Raw genomic sequence first — 6,654 nt, forward strand, 5'->3', positions numbered from 1 at the left:
CAAACTAAACCGCCTTTGTAAAGATAATGAAAGAGCACTAGGTTAGGAAGATGAGAAGTGCCTACATTCTGCTAAGGTGGAGCTGTAACCGATTATCAGTCATTATTCCAGAGGCCACGAGATTCGCAACTTCCCCGGTTACTCCTGCAAATAACATCACTCTTGGAGAGTCCAAGATTGACTTTTTGAGACAAGTTTTCAGGTTTTTTGGCATTTCTTACTACCAATGGCTGGGGCATGGGGGTGCGGGTGGCACCCCAGTCCTGTGGCCCCACCCAGAAGCGGACTCAGCACCCCAGGACAATTTTCCGCACCCCTGGGATTGCATCCCCAGCCAGTCAGCAGCACCCATTTCCTGGCCCGCCAAACTATCCTTGAAAAACTCCAGCCTTAGAATCTTCAGGGAGGCCGATTTGAGTACAAATAAAACTCCCGTGTCCAGCCAGCTCTGAGAAATCTGGCTGTCTCCGGGCAGCGGGCAAGGTGAACCCACGGGGTGGTTACATGGGGACCCAGGCTGTCTCTTGTATGGGGGGCTTATGCAGGCCCAGCCCCTCCCCTTCTCCTTCCCACCCTCTGAGCGGCCTCCAGGACTCACTTGCGTGAGGACACCCGGCCCGCGTGTCCGAGTTCTGTCCACGCCTTCTGCCAACAGCTGCCCTTTGCTCTTCGGGGCTCCTGGGACCGCGGGAAGGGGCCGGGGTTGCCTGGGGAAAGGGTGGGTGGACCTGTGTGCATGGTTTAGGGGTCTGGAGTCTTTGAGGTCGGTGGGTGTTTGTGTCTCTGTGTGTCTGTGAATCTGTCTCGTCTGTGGTTCCAGGCCTGGTGGTGCTGCAGACCCCAAGAGGCCGCCCTCCGCCTTCAGACAGCGCCCGCCGCCTCCCGGCGCCTGGGAGGAGACGGTGGGAAAATCGCGGCCGCGGCGAGAGCCCGGCCTGCTCTTTCCGTTCCGCTCCCGCAGGGGGCGCCGGCGCTCCGCGGAGAGCGGCTGCGGCCCCAGAGACCACGCTCCGGCCGCCTGACGCCCAGAGCCCCCAGGAAGGGGAAACTGAGGCCCAGAGAGGAGAAGGGAGGCTACTCAGACCTCCTAAATTCCAGTCTCAAATTCCACAGCACCAAGCTTGTCCCTAGACTTAGGAAATGCAGTGGGAGCGCTGTTCTCTACCTGGGCTGCACAGGCTGGCTCAGAGGTGGGGGATTGGACTCAATGACCTCTCAGTCCCCTCAGAGACCCTCGCCAGCTGTGGGGAGGTCCGCCAGCTCAGGGATGAGGTCTGGAGGGTAGGGCTGGGGGGACTTGGCCCTCTGGAAGTTGCTCACTGTGAGGGCTAGGTTGAGGACCCATTTATTCATCTGTAAAATGGGTGTGTAGGGAACAGGCATGTTCAGTTTTCTCCCTTGCTTTCGGCTTCATCCTAGCGCAGGTCAGAAGCTTAAGGGGAGCCTGGGCCAGCGTCCTGGGCATCCCATCCTTGCATTCTCCAGACATGACCACCTCCAGACCCTGCTCATTCCTAGACCTGCCTACTGGACCATGGGATGGTGATCGCGCCTACAGCATCCTTACCTAAGCAGCCCGACTCAAAACGATGAATTGGACCAATCAGTTATTGCCTTCCTGTTCTTCTAGAACTGTATACGGACACCCATTGTCCGTGGCCTTGTGCTGGGTGCCCGGGAGAGAGCAGTAAACAGAAAAGTGAGGCTCTGCCCCTAGAGACCCCACCGTCCAGAGAGAGGAGGCAGCGTGCCAAGCAAGTAAACAACAAACCAACAAACAATTACAAAGTCCTGTGAAGGAAACCAAGAAAGGGCAGACAGAAAGGACGACTGAGGAGGGGGAGGCTGCTCTTAGCTGCAGCTGTCAGGGGAGTTCCCTCTAATGAGGCAGCATTTAAACCAGGAGCTGAAAGATGAGTTGGAGTCAGCCGTGCAGAGGCGAGGCCAGTGGAAAGGGTGAGCTAGGGCAAGGAAAACAATCAGACTCATCCTTTTATAAGATCCTCAGGCTGCTGGGTGGAGAGTGGGCCTGGACAGGGCGTGAAGGGCAGTCAGAAGGCCAGAGAGGACGCCGTTGCCATGAATCAGGGGACAGCTGCTGGTGGCTCAGACCAAGGTGGTGGCTGTGGAGGTGGTGGATTCTGGATGTATTTTAAAATAGGATTGGTGGGGCGTGGTGGCTCATGCCTGTAATCCCAGCACTTTGGGAGGCGGAGGTGGGTGGATCAACTGAGGTCAGGAATTCGAGACCAGCCTGGCCAACATGGCGAAACCCTGTCTCTACTAAAAATACAAAAATCAGCCAGGCATCGTGGCATGGATCTGTATTCTCAGCTACTTGAGAGGCTGAGGCAGGAGAATCGCTTAAACCCAGGAGGCAGAGGTTGCAGTGAGCCAGGATCATGCCACTGTACTCCAGCCTGGGCAACAGAGTGAAACTGTGTCTCAAAAAAATACAAATAAATAAATAAATAAAATAGGGTTTATTTAATTTATTTATCAAATCAAATCAAATTGCCTTGAAGCCTTGGGTAGTTGGAAGTGCCTTTTTCCAAGGTGGGGACAGGTGTGTGAAACGCGGGATGGGCTGTAAGGGATCCCAGGACGGAATCCAGCCCTCCCTACGTATTCCCTGTCTTTGCAGGTAGGTTGTGGTTCTGAACTCAAGGATTAAGGCTTCCAAACTTGGTCCAGCTTCAGTATTGCCTGGGAGCTTTGGTCAATATGATTCTCAGGTCCCAGATCTTTTGACACAGAAGCTCTCAGGTGGCCCCTATGTGGGAATCCCTGCCCCAGAGCCCAGTAGTTGTTTTCCCACTAGGACTGTGGTGACTCCTGTCTTCCTCTTCTAGGTGGCCAGACCCAGGTGAGGGAAGAGGCAGTGGTGGGAGAGTTTGGAGGGAGCGCCAAGAGACACACATGAGCAGAGGCTGCTCGAGAGTCAGAGATGTCGAGAAATGCCAGGGAAAAACAAGCTACCTTTTAATTTTGACCTCATTTCTAAATGATCACAGCTACCAAGGAAGATATTAATTTGCCTCCTGGGAAGTGGCTGGGGGAAGCACCAAGAGAAACTGGCAAGCAAAACAGGACCCAGAGGCTGAAGTCCTTGCACCGAGCACTTGCAGAGATGGAGGTGGGGAGGGCTGGGACTCTGAGGGCCCTTTGGGTCCCTAGGATGATGCTAAGATAAGTCAGGCAGATGCTGGCAGTCCAGTTCATTCTGAATCCATCCCACGAGAGGGGCTCAAATGGCCAAAATGTGTCCCTTGCCTTGACAGGCTGGGGAGGTTCATGGAACATTCTCTCACTGGCCCTCTTCACCTGGGGGTCATCCTGTAGGTCTCCCCACAAGCATCACTTCTTCAGGGGAGGCCTCCCTCGCTCCCCATTACTGGGTCATATCCCCAGTGTGAACACCCACTTGGCCTTCTCTTTCCTCCCGTGGGCATGTTCAATGCATGATGCACTTTCATCCAGCAAGGCAGACCTGCTGTCTCCTTTTACAGGTGAAGGCGCTAAGGTTCAGAGAGTTTAAGCAGTTTGCCCAAGGTCACACAGCTTGCACATGGCCTGGAACTTCTGTGGCTGCCACAGATACAGAAAACATTGCCTCCAAGTCCTTTGTTATAACTGAACACCACTTAACAACAGAAAACTATGGCTACCCAAAAGGATCAGACGAAACCTCTCAAAGGACCAAATAAATACCAGTGCTAGGTCCAGGCACGACGTAGGGATTATGTTTTGGACGCCACATCCACTTGGCGACAGGGCCCCCAGAGGCCAACCTTCGCTGAACGGAGCCCTCCCCTTCCCCAAAGTCAGCTGTTTCTCTGTCCCTGGAAATGCCTCTGAAATGTCAATTGTGAGCCACCCCCACCTCCCCTTCCTCCTACGAGCCATGTAGCAGCTCAAATATATTATACATATTAAAAGAATATATTCTCTGGCAGCCCTGAAGGGGATAATGAAACCTATATATATATATCTATATGTTTATACAAAATGGATTGGCTCGAAATGCTCTGAATATCCCTCCAGCTATGGCAACCCTTTGAAATATGACACTCGAACAACGCCTCCCCCACTGGCGGCTGGCGGGAGACATTAAAGATTTAAAAAAAGGGAAGGAAGGAAGGAGACGAAGGAGAAGAAAAAGGAGGCAGCTGCTGTTGCCTTTGGCTGTGCAGCAGCAAACTGTGTTTAAATATTAAAACCACCCATCACCCGGCCCAGCTGTCCGCCCCCTTCAGTGGCCTGGGTTCTTGCCAGGGTCTCCTGTGGCTCAGAATGGCTGGCGGGGGTGGGGTGCCATGCAGATCTAACCCCCCAACCCTGGGGATGTGGCAGAGGCTGGGAGGTTGGAGGGGGAGGCTCCGCTTCTGATCTCAGATTCTGGGCTTGTCTAGGCTCGGCTGGGAAAAGGGATCTGATGTGGGAGTGGGGTTGGGGGGCGTCTGCTGGGTTTGAGGCAGAAGATAAGGGTTTGGATCCTGACTCTGCTGATTAGGTGCTGTGTGAACTTGACCTTGGGGAAATCACTCCCCAGCTCAGGCTGCAATAACCTCGTCTATACTGTAAGAGATTTAAACTTGATCGTGGGACTTGAGGACTCTATGAATCCTCAAAAATTACATGCAAAATTGGGGTGAGGTCAAGGGAGTCACAGTCTCGCTGGAGTGACTGGCCCCCCCTCTGAGTGTTCAGACCATGATTTCCATCTCAATGCTGGTATTTTAGGTCTCCGGGTAGGGCCTGATTTCCTCTGCATCCTGGTTCCTGCAGGAGAGGCACTTTGTAAATGTTTGTTAATGATCAGAGATGGGAAGGTACACCTTGTTCCAACACTGTAATTAAAGGTGACCAGAAGTGGCATGGGTTATCTTGCAAGGTGGTGAGCTCCCTGCCACTGAAGGAATTCAAACAGAGGCTGAATGAACTCTTTTTGGGGATGCTGTAAGGGATACTTAAGCATTTGACAGGGTTTGACTGTGAGATCCCTTCTGATTCCAAATTTCTTATAATTTTAATTTTTTAAAACTTTTAAGTTCAGGGTTGCATGTTACGTGGTTTGTTCTAAAGGTAAACTTGTGTCACAGGGATTTGTTGTACTGATTATTTCATCACCCGGGTATTAAACCTGTGCCCACTAGTTATTTCTCCCGATCCTCTCCCTCCTCCCAACCTCCACCCTCTGGTAAGCACCAGTGTCTTTTACTCCCCTTGATGTGTCCATGTGTTCTCATCATTTATCTCCCGCTTATAATTGAGAACATGGGGTATTTGGTTTTCTGTTCCTATGTTAGTTTGCTAAGGATAATGACCTCCAGCTCCATCCATGTTCCTGCAAAGGACATGATCTCATTCTTTTTTTTACGGCTGCATAGTATTCCATGGTGTATATGTACCACATTTTCTTTATCCAGTCTACTGTTGGTGGGCAGATAATTTTAATTTGTTATGATTGAAGGCTACACAGAACTTCAACTATGACTGAGGAGAGGAAGAGGGAGAGCAGTTTGGGGTTTCTGTATATTCTACCAGAGTGTAAAGTGGCAGACGTGTGGCTTTGCCTTCCAGGTACCTCTCATAGTGGTGTGGAGTGATTCCAGGGTTTAAATACACATCTTTTACTCTGCCATAGCTCCTAAACTCACACCAAACACTTGTGATCGTCTGCTCCACTGAAAACGCAGGGATTTTTTCCTTTCCTTTCCTTTCCTTTTCCTTTTCTTTTTGAGATAAGGTCCCCTGTCACCCAGGCTGGATTGCAGCAATGCAATCAGGGCTCATTACAGTCTCAACTTCCCGGGCTCAGGTGATCCTCCCACCTCAGCCTCCCTAGTAGCTGGGACCACAGGTGAATGCCACCATGCCCGGCAAATTTTTGTATTTTTTGTAGAGATGGGGTTTTGCCATGTTGCCCAAGCTGTTCTCGATCTCCTGGGCTAAAGTGATCTGCCTGCCTTGGCCTCCCAAGGTGCTAGACTTACAGGTGTGAGCCACCATGCCTGGCTGGATTTGCTTCGTCCCTGGAGGAAAAGCTGACTGAGCTGGACTCACTGACAGCTGAATGGTTTCCAGCATGGAATGTCTCTACAGGATTTGCAAGGGAAATTTTGTCTTTTTTAAAAATTATTTTTTCATTATTCTGGGTACACAATAGGTGTAATATATTTACGGGGTACATGTGATGTTTTGATGCAGGCATACAATGTGTAATAATCACATCAGGGTTATTGAGGTATCTGTCACCTCAACCATTTATTATTTCTTTGTGTAAGGAATATTCCGTTTCTACTTTTTTAGTTATTTTAAAATATACGATAAATTATTTTTGACTATAGTCTTCCTAGTGTGCTACTAGATCTTATTTGAGACAGAGTCCCTCTCTGTCGCCCAGGCTGGAGTGCAGTGGTGCGATCTTGGCTCACTGCAACCTCTGCCTCCCAGGTTCAAGCAATTCTCCTGCCTTAGCTTCCCGTTATTTCTTCTATCTATGTTTTTGTACCCATTAACCAACTTCACTTCCCCTGCCTCCCTGCAACCCTTCCCAGCCTCTGGTAACTGTCACTCTTCTCTCTGTCTCTGTAAGTTCAATTGTTTTCATTTTTAGCTCCCATAAATGAGTGAGAACATGCAAAGTTTGTC

Source organism: Pan paniscus, chromosome 21, assembly GCF_029289425.2.
Source record: "Pan paniscus chromosome 21, NHGRI_mPanPan1-v2.0_pri, whole genome shotgun sequence".
NCBI classification, from domain to species: Eukaryota; Metazoa; Chordata; class Mammalia; order Primates; family Hominidae; genus Pan; species Pan paniscus.